The sequence below is a fragment of the Sapajus apella genome, unplaced genomic scaffold (genome assembly GCF_009761245.1).
Source record: "Sapajus apella isolate SASKATOON/1434 unplaced genomic scaffold, GSC_monkey_1.0 scaffold166, whole genome shotgun sequence".
Classification (NCBI taxonomy): Eukaryota; Metazoa; Chordata; class Mammalia; order Primates; family Cebidae; genus Sapajus; species Sapajus apella.
The window spans coordinates 1,899,874-1,916,053 of NW_022437106.1; the positions used below are offsets into that span (position 1 = coordinate 1,899,874).

Genomic DNA, 16,180 nt, shown 5'->3' on the forward strand with positions numbered 1-16,180 from the left:
GGCCTCCCAAAGTGCTGGGATTACAGGCGTGAGCCACCGCGCCCGGCCCTTGACAATTACTTATTCTTAAGGCCTTGTAAGTTCATTTATAGGACTTCAAGAAGGTTGTCTCTGGTTGATACTGAGATAAAGTGACTTTGAAGTTGTAAGTCTTGTGTGCCTTACAGTATGGATGCCTTATTCCAGCAGGAGTTCATCTTCTATTGCAGAGGTTGGAATTGTACTGGCATGTCCAGTAAATGGATAATAGGAAAGGAAGAAAGGGCTTCTGCCTTGGTGGCCTTTTGGCATTATTTTGTGTTTTTCTTTGCTTTTCTATCTCCTCTTTAGTTTATTTAATAAAAAGGAAAAAAATGGAAACAGTTGAAAATTAGTGCAAAGTGGTATTTGTAGAGACATTAAGTGGTAAGTAGGAAACAGAAAAAAGAGTAGGAAGAATGTTGCAGATACAAGTGGGAGTGTAAAATGCTTTTTTCTGGTATATTTATAAAAACAATTTGAGTTATTCTGCCAAGTCATATACCCAGCAATTAATGGAAAAATAAAAGATGCTACTTTTGTGTTTGTCCAGATTTAAGGGTTTCCTCATTTGAAGATTTCTAAAGTTGAATTTTTTTTTAAGTGAGGCAAGCAGTAAAATTAATGGACAAAAGAAACAAATTATATCAAGTCTAAAAATTTTTTAACATTGAACTTTGCAGGTGATTTTTTTTCCACTTGATAGATAGTAGTTTCATTCTGAAATTTTAATGGAAAATTTTTTATTACTGCTCACTTTCCCAGAAAAGCTTAAGAGGATAAATATTAATTGAGGCGTTAAGCCTCTTCTGAGCAATTTGGATATAATTTGTTTTTAGATATAGATTCCTTTTTATAAATGCCCCAGAGCAATTAGGAGTAATTTTGTTGAGAGAGAAAGTAAAACTAAAACTACTGAAAAGAATATGACAGGAGCTAAGAGAATCAGTATTGGAGTCAGACTGCTGGAGTTCATATCCCAGACTTGTATTTATTAACTGTGAACTTTGGGCCAAATATTTAACCTGGCTCAACCTCCTCACATTTATTCCTAACCACAACCCTATAAGGTGGGTAAGGTGGGTACCCACCTTACAGAAACCCACCTTACCGAGCTTACAGGGTTGTGGTTAGGAATAAACGAGAATTCTCTTTATCAGATGCTTAGGGCTATGCTTGCTCCTATGTAGTATGTGTTCATTGTTAACTGTTTTTAACTTTACTGCTAAATATACCAGAAGGAAAGCAGTGGTAGATAGTTTGGTGGTGGTTTTGCTTTTGTTTGTTTTTTGTTTTTGTTTTTTGGTTTTTAGTGAATATACAGTAGTCCTCCGTTATCTTTGGGGAATGCATTCCAAGATCTCCAGTGGATACCTGAAACCCTGCATACTAGTGAACATAATTGTCATCAGTCAAAACACGTTTCTGTCCATGTCTTCCACACGTGAATTTAATGGCCTTTTCCATCTTAACTAATCACTTGTCTATCACTGCAGTGTGATGTTTGCAGTTTGAGGTGCAACAGCAAAACTATCACTAATTTTTTCCTTCTTCACAATTTCACAGATAGATTTGATCTTTGCAACTTTTGCATACAATTTTTTTTCATTCCTTATTAGTCAAGAACTTTCACCTTTAAGCAATTTATAGTTTCTCTTTGGCGTATCCAAATTGCTGTCATCACTACTCATGCACTTAGAGACTGTCATTAAGGAAAGTAAGGGTTACTTAAAACTCAAGCAGTGCCCTACCCCATGGTCAGTCTGACAGTCAATCTGATAATGGAGATGGCTACTAAGTGACAAGTGGCTGATAGTTTATACAGGTGAATACATTAGACCAAGGGGAGATTCACTACCTGGTCAGGTGAGATTTTATCAGGCTACTCAGCTCCTAGCACTTTGGGAGACTAAGGCAGGAGGATTGCTTGAGGCCAGGCATTCAAAACCAGCCTAGGCAATATAATGAGGCCCCCACCATCTCTACAGAAATTTTTAAAATTAGCTAGGCATGATGGCATGCATCTGTAGTCCTGGCTACTTGGGAGGCTGAGGTGCGAGAATCACTTGAGCCCAGGAGTTACAGTGAACTATGATCACACCACTGCACACTCCAGCCTGGATGGCAGAGCAAGACTCCATTTCTAAAACCACAACAAAAATTAGTGTTTATTTCTGCAATTTTCTTTGTAATACTTTTGGACCACAAGTATCTGAAATGGCAGGAAGCAAAACAGAGGGTAAGAATGAACTACTGTATAGATAGAATGGATAAAGAGAAAGTCAAGTGCATGATGTTCATAGAGGAGTCTTAGAGTAAGCCTTATTTCATCCGTCCAAAGGTGGTTTTCTAGGAGTATAGGCATATGGGAACAGAGCTTAAAATAGAAAAATACTGTACAGTTAACCTTCCATATCTGTGGGTTCCATGTTTGTGGATTCAACCACAGATTGAAAATATTTAGGGGAAAACATGCATGGTTGCATCTGTACTGGACATGTGCAGACTTTTACTTGTCATTATTGCCTAAACAATACAGAATAACAGCTATTTATGTTGCATTTACACTACATTAGGTATTGTAAATACTAGAAAGAGTTCAAACTATATGGGAGGATGTGTGTAGGTTATATGCAAATACGACGTATCTCCTATATATCAGGGACTGGGGTATCCTCAGATTTTGGTATCTGCAGTGGAGTGGGTTCTGAAACTAATTCCAGCAGATACCAAGGGACACCTATATCTATATCTATCTATATCATCACTAAGATGTCTTGTATATGTAAATAATTGAAATGAAAATCAGCAGGTATTTAAGGCATAATGAGAAAATGGAAAACATTGTTCTTGTTAGAAATGTTCAAGATAAGAATTGCTTCTTGCTAAAGAACTGTGTAATTGTTAAGCCTAATTTTTTTTTTCTTTTTTCTTTTTTTTTTTTTTGAGACAGAGTCTCATTCTGTTTCCTAGGCTGGAGTGCAGTGGTACAATCTTGGCTCACTGCAACCTCCAGCTTCTGGGTTCAAGTGATTCTCCTGCCTCAGCCTCCCAAGTAGCTGGGATTACAGGCACCCGCCACCACACCTGGCCAATGTTTGTATTTTTAGTAGAGAAAGGGTTTCACCATGTTGGTCAGGCTGGTCTCAAACTCCTGAACTCAGGTGATCCACCTGTCTTGGCCAGAGTGCTGGTGTTACAGGCAGGAGCCACCATGCTTGACCAATTAAGCGTAATTATTTTCTATTTTTCATTTTCTCACCTGGGTGTTAAATAGTATTTTTTTTGAAATGGGGATCTTGCTGTTTTGCCCAGGCTGAAGTTAACCTTCTGCTTCAGGCTCCTCAGTGGCTGGGATTACAGACATGAGTCATTATACCTGGCTCCAAGAAACTTTCTTATAAAGGAGGAAGAAGAAAAGTAGAAGCAGTGCAGTGCTCCAAATAATTTTTTTTTACCGCTCTTAAGGAAGAACTACCTTTTACTTGTAGCACCAGAGACTGTTTCAAAGAATGAACAAAGAATACTTACACTTATTACTTGTAATGTACTCGGATATTTTCTGTTGCTTTTTTTTGTTAGTACTGGTTGCAACCTACTATATTGATTTCATGATCCACTGTTGGCTTGTGAGCCATAATTTGAAGAATACTGGTTTAGAAGAGTTAACAAGATGGTAGTTATTCTGTATTGGGCCAACATTTTCTGTATGCTAGGCACTTACCCTCGGTACATTGTTCCTTCTTTCCTTCCTGGAATTTATAGATAAGGGGAGAAGACTGGTATTCATTAAATCTGGTATGATCAGCATTGTATTTGTAAAGTACATGTATAGTGGGAGGAACAGGAGGACCTAACCCAGTAGTTACAGACCCTGGCAGCTGTCTTTGAGGAATTGTTTCTGATCTTGAAATCTCAAGGATAGAGATATAGGATGAGTAAAAATGAGCCCAGGCTAGAAAGGAGATTGTATGAGGCCTGAGTATATCCTGTTCTGGGAACCCGTAAGTACTGACTGGTAGGAAAGCAAAAAACAGAACTGTAGAGGTGAGCAAAGGGCCAATCCTGCAGGTATTATAGGAATTTAGACTTTACATTTTACCCATTTAATGGATAGGACAGAATTGTACCTTAGGCAGCTCAGTGAAAGTAGAAATGGTTTGGGAAGAGGCAGGGAGACCAGTGAAACAGCTGTTTTAGGGTTCCAGCCACTCTTGCCACAGAAGATGGAGAGATGTGGAAAGATTTGAAGGAAGATGGATGATTGACAGAACTTGGTGATTGATTAGAAAGCACTCAAGATGGAAAGAAGTGGGAAGATTTGAGGGAAGATGGATGGTCAAGAGAACTTGGTGATTGATTATTATCAAGGATAATTCCCAAGTTTAAAGTTTGAGCAACTTGATGGGCGATGAATTATTTATTTATTTATTTATTTATTTATTTATTTTTGAGAGGTTCTCTCAGTCACCCAGGCTGGAGTGCAGTGTCGTGATCTTGGCTCACCCACTGTATAACCTCTGCCTCCCAGGTTCAAGCGATTCTTAAGCCTCGGCCTCCCAAGTAGCTGGGACTACAGGCATGCACCACCACGCCCAGCTAATTTTTTTTTTTTTTTGAGACGGGGTTTCGCTCTTGTTACCCAGGCTGGAGTGCAATGGCGCGATCTCGGCTCACCGCAACCTCCGCCTGCCGGGTTCAGGCAATTCTCCTGCCTCAGCCTCCTGAGTCGCTGGGATTACAGGCACACGCCACCATGCCCAGCTAATTTTTTGTATTTTTAGTAGAGACGGGGTTCACCATGTTGACCAGGATGGTCTCGATCTCTTGACCTCGTGACCCACCCGCCTCGGCCTCCCAAAGTGCTGGGATTACAGGCGTGAGCCACCGCGCCCGGCCACCGAGCTAATTTTTGTACTTTCAGTTGAGATGGGGGTTTCACAATTTTGGCCAGGCTGGTCTCAAACTCCAGGCTTCAAGTGATCCACCCGCTGTGGCCTCCCAAAGTGCTGGGATTACAGGTGTGATTCACAGTGCCCGGCTGGGTAATGATTTAATAAATTGGGGAACATAGGAAGCATAGTATTTTTTTTTTTCTTGAGATAATCTCCCTCTGTTGCCCAGGCTGGAGTACAGAGGCACAATCTCGGCTCACTGCAACCTCTGCCACCCAGGTTCAGGCAATTCTCCTGCCTCAACCTCCTGAGTAGCTGGGATTACAGCCATGCACCACGATTCCCTGCTAATTTTTTGTATTTTTGGTAGAAACAGGGTTTCACCATGTTGGTCAGGCTGGTCTTGAACTCCTGACCTCCGTGATCCACCTTCTTTGGCCTCCAAAAGTGCTGGGATTACAGGCTTGAGCCACAGCGCCTGGAAGCATAGTATTTGTGAAGTGGGTGGGCAGGTGTGATGGGGGTAGGAAAGTTACATTGGGAGCATTTGGAAGTTGTGTGGTTCTTCTGAGTTGAGTAGTCAGTCTTTTCATTAGCTGTACCTTTATCTTATTTCAGCCCACGGACATTGAATACCTACCAAGTCTTAGGCATTTGAAATAGAAAGACAATTAAGGTGCCTTCTCTCAAAGCATTTAGAGATACACTGGGGTTGTTACACATGTCCACACAACTTTCCCATAAGTTATGCTTTAAAAGGTTTTTTAAATGGTGTATATAAAGGCAGGGGATAGGGATTGTTTTTGACAGTTTTCTTCAGGAAAAAATGTATTATTTGAACAGGGTTTGGTGGCAATTAAAGTAGCGTAGGGAAGGTTGGAAGGGTTTTTCAGATGGAGCTAAAGAGCATGGTTCTGATGTGGCTAGAATATAGGCTGTGTGGTAGGGTTTTTCATGGGAGGCAGATGGAAAAGGATGTTGGGGTCCCATTATGGAAAGATAAATATGCTAAGGAATTTGCCATTTATCTTAGCATCAGGATAAAAATTTTATGACCAGGGGAGTGACATAGTTGAGGAAATTCTAGTAACACTGTACAGAGCAGCAGTAGGGAGAATAGTGGCAGGAAGACTAGGAGTATGTTATTTACCTCTTTTGAAATGAGCTTGTCATTTGCCTTGGAAGTTTTTGGTAAATTGTAATTGAGAAAGTGAATTGTTTGTTTTGTTCAAGATCCATGTTTGGGTTACCAGTTGTCATAAGTGTAAAGAATATACCAGATACCAACCTGGATACTATTCACTCTCCCCATTGTTTACAGATAACGTATTCAGGGTTTTTTTTTTGTTTTGTTTTAGTTTTTAAAAGATAGTATGTTAGTTTCTCCATCTTTAGGTGTTTCCTTGTAACAAATCCCAAGGTTTGCACAAAATCGAGAAATGTTCAGTGACAGTTAAGTTAGCACTCAGTTTAGACATACTGTAAAACACTTCCTTGAGTTGATTCTTAAGGTGAGATTTTAATAAATAATAGTGTCCTCATTGTGTAGCTGGGTTTGGTTTTGTTTTGTTTTTTGGCCACAGAGTCTTGCTCTGTTGCTGAGTGCAGTGGCATGATCTCGGCCCACTGCAACCTCGGCCCACTGCAGCCTCTGCCTCCAGGGGTCAAGCAGTTCTCCTGCCTCAGCCTTGAGGGTAGCTGGGATTACAGGCGCACTCCACCACACCTGGCTAATTTTCGTATTTTTAGTAGAGACAGGGTATTGCCAGGTTGGCCAGGCTGGTCTTGAACTCCTGACCTCAGGCCATCTATGCGCCTCTGCCTTCCAAAGTGCTGGGGTTACAGGTGTAAGCCATAGCATCTGGCCTTTCTCAGCATAGCTCCAGGTCACATTCTTGATCAATTAAAGCACTTCATTTCTGTTTAAAATTCAAGACTTAAGCCTGGGCAAGGTGGTTTACACCTGTAATCTCAGCACTTTGGGGGGCCAAGGCAGGTGAATTGCCTGAGGTCAGGAGTTCAAGACTAGCCTGGCCAACATGGTGAAATTCCGTCTCTACTAAAAATACAAAAATTAGCCGGGCGTGGTGGTTGGTGCCTGTAGTCCCAGCTACTCTGGAGGCTGAGGCAAGGGAATTGCTTGAACTTGGGAGGCGGAGGTTGCAGTGAGCCAAGATCGTGCCATTGCACTCCAGCCTGGGCAATAAGAGCAAAACTCCATCTCAAAAAGAGTGTGTGTGTGTGTGTGTGTGTGTGTGTGTGTGTGTGTGTGTGTGTGTGTCTGAAATGCTTTGGTTGTTTTGTTTTTTTAAGATGCAGTGTTGCTCTGTCACCCAGGCTGGAGTGTAATGGTACAGTCTTGGCTCACTGCAACCTCCACCTCCTGGGTTCAAGCGATTCTCCTGCCTTAGCCTCCTGAATAGCTGGGACTACAGGCACGTGACACCACCTCTGGCTCATTTCTGTATTTTTAGTAGACACAGGGTTTCACCATGTTGGCCTGGCTGGCCTTGAGTTCCTGACCTCATGATCTGCCTGCCTCGGCCTCCCAAAGTGCTGGGATTATAGGTTTGAGTCCCCATGCCCGGTGTGTTGGGGTTTAAGAATAAACTTCAATATAATCTCTTCCCAAAGTAGAGGTATACCTTTTGATGTCATGATAGCAGGACAGTGTTAAGAGTTGTGTTAAGAGTTAAGAGTACATATTTTGAAATTTGCTTGCACTTTTGCCCTTTCAGTCTGTTGGACTTCAAAATTCAACAGCTGCCAGCATTTGTAGCTATGTAATCGTGTATAATTATCATCTTTTATCCAAATTTGTATAAAATGCATAGGTTTTTCTGATTTTTTTTGGAAGTATTAGAAATCTTGCCTATCGTTCCAGCATGGATATTTCATTTTAATTTTCTTAATATTCCTTTAAATTACGTAGTTTGAAATGTTTGTACATCTTTATTTCCTTAGTAGCTGGGTTCTTTATATGATTAGATAATTCTGCTTCATCTATGGAGGGTTAAAGTACCTTTTTTAATGAAGTACTGAATAGAGGTTGGGAAAGTTGTTTGAACCTGATAAATTTGTAAGATATACAAAATTTTCTCATTTTAAAAGCTATAGTTGTAAAATTTCATGCTTTTTAAGCATCCAATTTAAGGGTAGAAGTGTCCCAAAGCAATAAGAACAAGAAATCTTTGTAAGATTGGTAGTTTCAGTGTTTAGCCAAACCATTATCAGAATTAGAATGACTCATGTTATGTAGATTAGATTTTCAACTCCATTCTTTTTTTTTTGTTTGTTTTTTAAAAAATCCCAAATCTGTAACCTGGACTAGGGGGCTCTGAAATGTTCTGATCTCTTCTGACCTCCTCACTCACTCTGTTCTCCCCACTCTTTCAATTGCTGAACTAACTGGCTGAGCTTTTACTCCTCCCCACCATAGGTTGTTCCACTCTTTATCTGTCTAGCTCCTACTCATCCTGTGGACTCACCACTGGATTAGATGAAAAAAGTAAAAGATTGTATTGTCCACTCTTTAAAAATATTAAGCATTTTTATTGTTTGTTTGAGACAAGGTCTCACTGTCTTCTGGGCTGGAGTGCAGTGGCGCAATCTTGGCTCACGGTAGCCTCGACCTCCCAGGCTAAATCATCTTCCCACCTCAGCCTGTAGCTGCAGCAACATGCCTGGCTGATTTTTAAATTTTTCTGTAGAGACAGGGTCTTGCTCTGTTGCCCAGGATCATCTCAAACTCTTGGGCTCAAGCAGTTCACCTGCCTTGGCCTCCCAAAGTGCTGAGATTTCAGGTGTGAGCCATCCACCGGGTCTGACCTAAAACTTTTTTTTTTTTTTTTTTTTTTTAAAGCTGGAGTCTCGCTCTGTTGGGCAGGCTGGAGTGTAGTGGCGTGATCTGTGCTCACTTCAACCTCTGCCTTCCAGGTTCAAGTGATTATCGAGCCTCAGCCTCCTGAGTAGCTGGGATTACAGGCGTGTGCCACCACGCCAACTCATTTTTGTATTTGTAGTAGAGATGTGATTTCACCATGTTGGCCAGGTTGGTCTCAAACTCCTGACCTCAGGTGATCCACCTTCTTCCACCTCTCAAAGTGCTGGGATTACAGGCATGAGCCACCATGCCCAGCCCTAAAAGCATTTTAATGCTACAGAGAAAGGCAGCTAAAGGGAGGAGAAACAGAAGATAGATTCTGTCTTCTGAGTGGGATTTGAGAATTGACTAGATTTAAAATAATTAATAAACGTATTTTACTTAATGAACACAGTTTAAGAGAACTGAGTTGATTTTACCTCATTTTACCTTAAGTCCAAAGGTAAGTGTGTTTATTCAACAAATAATGTGTGACCCTTTTAAGTAAAAAAAAAAAAAAAAAAAAAAAGTGTAAATGTGAGAGGTACTAATATAGTAGAATTAGATTTTGAGCCAAAATTATTTTAATTTTAAATTAAATTTTGTGTCATAGTTAAATAACTAGAAACTTGTCTGATTATGTTCGTAGACAGTACAGTGTTTAGGATTATGATTTTAATGGTACTAATTTTGAAGCTTATGCTTCAGTTATATATATTTCATTTGTTTCTCACATACCATGGAATTGTTTTGATCCTTTGATTTTTGGAAAGGCTAAATGAGCCGAGTTTATTATTTATTTATTTGTTTTTGAGACAGAGTGTTGCTCTTGTTACCCAGGCTGGAGTGCAATGGATCCATCTCAGCTCACTTCACCGTCTACCTCCTGGGTTCAAGCAATTCTCCTACCTTAGCCTCCCAAGTAGCTGGAATTACAGGCATGCATGCGCCACCACACTCAGCTAATACTGTTTGTTTGTTTGTTTGTTTGTTTTGAGACGGAGTTTCGCTCTTGTTACCCAGGCTGGAGTGCAATGGCGCGATCTCGGCTCACCGCAACCTCCACCTCTTGGGTTCAGGCAATTCTCCTGCCTCAGCTTCCTGAGTAGCTGGGATTACAGGCACGCACCACCATGCCCAGCTAATTTTTTTTTGTAGTTTTAGTAGAGACGGGGTTTCACCATGTTGACCAGGATGGTCTTGATCTCTTGACCTCGTGATCCACCCGCCTCGGCCTCCCAAAGTCCTGAGATTACAGGTGTGAGCCACTGCGCCCGGCCTGTTTGTTTCTTTTTAAGTAGAGATGGGGTTCTCCATGTTGGTCAGGCAGGTCTGGAATGCCCGACCTCAGGTGATCCGCTCGCCTTGGCTTCCCAAAGTGCTGGTATTATAGCACTATGCCTGGCTGCCGAGTTTATTCTATAAGGGATTATATGATTAAATCTGTTTCAAGGAGCAGACCACAAACAATATAGAAGACAGCCAGGGTGATCTACAGAATCAGTATGTAATAATGAAAGGATGGTTTGACTCAACACTGGTTTCCCATGTGTTTAATCCAAACTCGGTGGTGGTTTAAATTGTCACATTTCTAATACATGGTCCACTGGGTAAATCATGTATTAGGCTAAACCGCTCTCTCTCTCTCTTTTTTTTTTTTTTTTCCTTTCAAGACTGGGTCTCATTCTGTCACCCAGTCTGGAGTGCAGTGTCGTGATCATGGCTCACTGCAACCACACCCCCCTGGGCTCAAGCAGTCTTCCCATCTCAGCCTCCCAAGTAGCTGGGACTATAGGTGTGCGCCATCATGCCTGGCTAATTTTTGGGTTTTGTTGTTGTTGTTGTTGAGACTGGGATCTTTCTACATTCCAGGCTAATGGTCTTGAACTCCTGCACTCAAGCAATGCTCCTGCCTTGGCCTTCCAAAGTGCTGGGATTGCAGGTGGTAGCCACGGCACCCAGCCTATGCTAAACTTCTCAAATCAGATTTATATGTGTCCTGTCAGTCACATTTTACTTCACCATGTTTGGACTGAATGTACACTCAGATGAAGAAACTTAAAAAAAAAAATACTGCTCCTTGGGAAACAGAAGAAATATTTTACTGAGAGTCATTTTTGTGTTGAAGCATCGTTAAAGGCATAAAGGAACTTAAGAACAAACTACTTAGTAGAAGCAGCCTAGTGATTTTGATTGGTTGACTCTTTTGTAAGCAGGAAATGTCTTACTGGAGATAGTTTATTCATTTCAGTAGTCATTTGTGATACGTACTGTTCTTCAATATTTGCCACAGGATAGTTAAAAGGTAATGGAACAAACTTCAGATTCATAAATTTGTAATCAAATATAAGAGGGGCAAAAGTAGATAAACATCTGAGAGCTCACCTTACTATCTGAAAAAAATACTTGCTGGCCCGGCGCCATTGCACGTGTAATCCCAGCACTTTGGGAGGCCAAGGTGGGAGGCTTGCTTGAGTCCAGGAGATTCAGACCAGCCTGGACAACATGGTGAGACCCCATCTCGACAAAATTTTAAAAATATTAGTCAGACGTGGTGATGTGTGCCTTTGGTGGCAGCTACTTGTGAGGCTAAGGAGGGAGGATTGCTTGAGCCCAGAGGTCGAGGCTGCAGTGAGCTGTGATCCCCCTCCTCACTCCAATCCAGGCTGGGCAAGAAAGCAGGAAAGACCCTGTCTCAAAAAAAAAAAAAAAAAAAAAACAAAGGAAAAACATGAGACAGCAATCAAATACAATAGATTTGGCTTCAGTACAGATTAAATTAAAACCCTCGCTGTAGGCCCTAGAACAAAGACTTCTATATTACTAAAGGTGGTTACTGCTTGATGAACTCTGTACATGGACTAGCATGGACTTCTGAGGTTATCGAGATTAATGACAGTAATATGTGAGGTGCCAAGAAAAATGCCGATACATTGAAAGTGCGAGATAAATGCGTGCTGTCATCATTATAAGCTGGCCTATCTCCTAATAGTTTAATGAGTCCATTGAATAGCAATAGGTAACATGTTTATAGTGTTTAGTGTGTGCCTGGTACTGTTCTAAACACTTTACATTTATTCACTCATTTAATCACAAATAACATAAAGTAGGCACTTTGTTGTTATGCAGAAGTGGAAACAAGGTTATTTCCTGCTTTTTTTTTTTTTTTTTTTTTTTTTAGTCTCGCTCTTGTTGCCCAGGCTGGAGTGCAATGGCGTAATCTCGGCTCAGTATAACCTCTGCCTCCCAGGTTCAAGCAGTTCTCCTGCTTCAGCCTCCTGAGTAGCTGGATTACAGGAGACTGCCATCATGCCCAGCTAATTTTTGTATTTTTAGTAGAGACAGGGTTTCACCATATTGGCCATGCTGGTCTCCAACTCCTGACCTCAGGTAATCCACCCACCTCATCTTCCCAAAGTGCTGGGATTACAGGCATGAGCCACTGTACTTGGTTCATCCTTTTTTTAAATTATTGTGACAGGGCCTCACTTTCATCCAGGCTAGAGTGCAGTGGCAGGATCATCGTGCACTGCAGCCTCAATCAAGCCCTGTGAGTAGTAGGTGCATGCCAGCACACCCAGCTAGGTTTTAAAAGTTTATTTTTGTAGAGATGAGGTCTTTCTTGCCTCGGCCTTCCAATGTGCTAGGATTATACATGAGCTACACTGCTGGCTTTCTTTTCCTTTTTATTTTTTCACAATTCCAATGGTCCTTGGGATTTGTGTATACTTTAGAATTGTCTTGTCCAGTTCCCTGAAAAACTTTTAGAAGTTTGATTGACATTTGCATTTAATCTATAGATCAGTACTCGGGGAGAATTGATGTCTTTAATACTGAGGATTTCTGTCTAGGTGTTTTGAGATAACTCCATTTAGGCAGCTTCACTTTTGAGTTTACACCTGTTTTATACATTGTCAGTTCTCCTGCCTCAGCCTCTTAAGTAGCTGGGATTACAGGTGCCCACCAGCACGCATGGCTAATTTTTGTATTTTTAGTAGAGATGGGGTTTCACCATGTTGTCCAGGCTGATGTCGAACCCCTGACCTCATGATCTGTCTGCCTCAGCCTCCCAGAGTGTTGGGATTACAGGCATGAGCCATCACACCCAGGGAACGATGATTTTTAAGACATGAATTTGATTTTCTCTTTTAAAGAGTCTTGCTTCTGTATCCGTGAAGATTGGCCTGTTCTTATATTGGCCTTGTGTCATTTTTTAAATATTTTAGAAGTATTTTCATAAGCTCGAATTATCTTTTCCTTGGAAGTTTGGTGTAGGGCATGCCTGTAAACAATTCAGATATGATGCTTTCTTTATGGAAAGATAAACCAAGGATTAATTTTCTATAGTAGTAGTAGTAGTAGGATTACAGTAGTCTGACTTCCCATGTCGTTTTCTTTTAAACTTTTATAAATGGAAATTTCAGTTTAATGAAATATATATATATTTTATAAGAAATACATTGTGCCTGTTATCCAGCCTCAAGTTCATTAGTATATACCACACTCCCCCCCGCCTTTTTTTTTTTTGCTGGAGTATTTTAAAGTAAGTCCTAGCCATGTCATTTCACCAGAAATATTTCAGTGTATGTCTTTCAGTAAAAAGGATTTATTTAAAAATTGTGTCGTTGTTATAGTCAGTAAAGTTAATAATTTTTTACTATCACCCATTACTCAGTCTGTATTTAAAGATCCCTTACTCTCATTTCAAAATGTGTTTTTATAGTTGGGTTGTTTGAATCAGGATCCCTGCCCCCCCAACCAACTTAGGCTATGGAATTGTTAAAGAAACTGGGACATTCCATCCTATATGATTTTTTATTAAAGTTTAAGTATTTTCTCTGGCAGTTATTTATTTTGTATATTTTCATTTTTTTTGTATAAAGTTGATAATAGTATTGCTTTTTTTTGTTTGTTTGTTTGTTTTTTTTGTTTTTGTTTTTGTTTTTGTTTTTGTTTTTTGAGACGGAGTCTCACTTTGTCGCCCAGGCTGGACGGAGTGCAGTGGCACAGTCTCTGTTCAGTGAATCTCCGCCTCCCAGGTTCAAGTGATTCTTCTGCCCCAGCCTCCTGAGTAGCTAGGATTACAGGCACGTGCTACCATGCCTGGCTAGTTTTTGTATTTTTAGTACAGACAGGGTTTCACCATGTTGGTCAGGGTGGCCTCGATCTCCTGCCTCAAGTGATCCGCCCGCCTCAGCCTCCCAAAGTGCTGGGATTATAGGTGAGCCACCACACCAGGAGGTTGGATTATTTTTTAAGAGGATAACAGCTGTGGATTTTTTGTTATTGTTAGTAGACAGGGTCTCACTATGTTGCCAAGCCTTGATATGAATTCCTGGGCTCCAGCTATCCTCTTGCCCCAGCCTCCTGAATAGCTGGGACTATAGGTGTGTACCACTGTGCCAGCCCCCAGTAATGACTTTTTGATGTGAAAACTACTTTAGAGAATTAAAAGGAAAGAAAACTTAAATAATTTCTATAATAGGTTACTACTGTCAATAGGTCAGTCGGGAGTAATTTTGTTTCCCCAGGGGACGTTTGATGATGTCTGGAGACATTTTTGATTGTCACAATTGGGGTATGGATGCCATTGGCACATATAAGAAGGACCAGGAGACTCTTGATGGTATTACAGGCCACAAGACAATCTCCCTCCACCTACAGCAAAGAAAATTATACAGCTCAAAATGCTAATATTGCCAAGGTTGATTATCCCTGCATTAATTTATAGTCAGCACCCAGTCTTGTTTATTTGGTTTTTTTTGAGACAGGATCTTGTTCTTTGACCCAGGCTAGAGTGCAGTTGTGCAAATAGAGCTCAACTTAAATTCCTGGACTCAAGTAATTCTCCCACCTTAGCCTTCTGAGTAGCTAGGACTATAGCCTAGTACCACCACACTCAACTGACTTTATTATTTGTAGAGACAGGGTCTTGCTCTGTTGGCCTGGGCTCAAGCGTTCCTGCTGCTTTGGCCTTCCAAAGTACTGAGATTACAGGTGTGAGCCACCAGGGCTGGTCTTGCACTCTGTGTTTGATAGGGTTGGTTTGTATGGTGAAGGAGCCAGAGGCATGGTTTTATATACCCTGTTCTGGCTAGATTTTGGTTAAGGAAAAGTATTCTGTAGTTCAAGTTGAAAGCAAATTTACTCAGCCTGTTGAGGGCCTACTTTGAGGCAGGTGCTATACAGAAACTTGGTAAAAATGGTGGATAGCCTCTGCTTAACTGGAGCACACACTGAATGTTCCACAAATGACAGGACTTTTGTATCAGTTGTCTGTCTTTATGTATTAGAATATTTAAAATTTTTTCTTTCCTTCCTGAATTTAGTTTGTGTATGGACAAGTTATTATAACTGTTCTTCTAAGGAACTTGGGAATATTAATACAGCTTAATTGCATTACTTTTCTCCATGACTGTGAATACAAACTTTTAGCATCTTGTATAATAATGGGTGTTCTACTTATTTATTTATTTATTTAAAAAATAAAATTAAAAAAGCCCAGCATTCTAAATAATGTTACAGAATTAACACAGTATTTGAAATATTATTTAGAATGCTAGGTTTTTTTTATTCTTTTTCTTATTATAATTTAAGTTCTGGGATACATGTGCAGAACATGCAAATTTGTTATCTAGGTATACACGTGCCATGGCAGTTTGCTGCACCCATCAATGTGTCATCTACATTAGCTATTTCTCCTAATGCTATCCTCCACTAGCCCCCTACTCTCCCACAGGCTCTGGTGTGTGATATTCCCTTCCCTGTGTCCCATGTGTTCTCACTGTTCAGCTCCCACTTATGAGTGAGAATATGCCCAACCAAAAAACTTGTAATCTCTTATGAGAACATGCGATATTTGGTTGTCTGTTCTTGGGTTAGTTTGCCGAGAATGATGGTTTCCAGCTTCATCCATGTCCCTGCAAAGAACGTGAACTCATCCTTTTTTATGGCTGCATAATATTCCATGGTGTATATGTGCCACATTTTCTTTATCCATTGATGGGGTGGGGAGATTGCACTTTTAATCCTTCTTTCCTTCAGTCTTACTTTAGGTATAGTTCTTAAGTGTTTAAGTCTGTTGATATAACCAAATATCCCCTCGATTTAAATAATCTGTAACATAAAATTGTTTTAGTATGACCTAAAAGCCACAATATGAATAATATATAGGGGTGGCTCATGCCTGTAATTCCAGCACTTTGGAGGGCCAGCATGGGCAGATAGCTTAACTCAGGAGTTCAAGCCTAGCCAGGTCAGCATGGCAAACCCCGCCTCTACTAAAAATACAAAATTTAGCCGGGTGTGGTGGCGCACACCTGTAGTTGTAGCTATGTGGGAGGCTGAGATAAGCTATGTGGGAGGCTGATTTAAGGGAGAATCACTTAAATCTGGGTGGAGGTTA

At 40.7% G+C, this 16,180-nt stretch overlaps 1 protein-coding gene across 1 annotated transcript in view; it reads left to right on the forward strand.

The window, feature by feature from the left end:
- Positions 1 to 16,180, forward strand: part of EP300 (E1A binding protein p300) — an 86,139-nt gene that overhangs the window by 6,682 nt on the left and 63,277 nt on the right. The window lies entirely within an intron of this gene.